A 226-nucleotide genomic window follows, 5' to 3' on the forward strand; every position below is an offset into this window, starting at 1 on the left:
CCACTGCAAACTACATCCAGGCCTCCCGGTTGATCTCGGAGATTTTCTTCACTATAATTGAATCAATGTTTTTACAAGCACGTCTTCCAATTACAACACTTAGACATTCACAAGAAAATAAAGAACTTTATTCTATGGTTTGACTCCCTTCCTACGGACAAAGAAAACCTTTCTTTCGGCGTAGCCCCAGTCAAGAACCTCTGTTCTTTCCTTATCAAGAACTCTA

This window comes from Lupinus angustifolius, chromosome LG04 (genome assembly GCF_001865875.1).
Source record: "Lupinus angustifolius cultivar Tanjil chromosome LG04, LupAngTanjil_v1.0, whole genome shotgun sequence".
Lineage (NCBI taxonomy): Eukaryota > Viridiplantae > Streptophyta > Magnoliopsida > Fabales > Fabaceae > Lupinus > Lupinus angustifolius.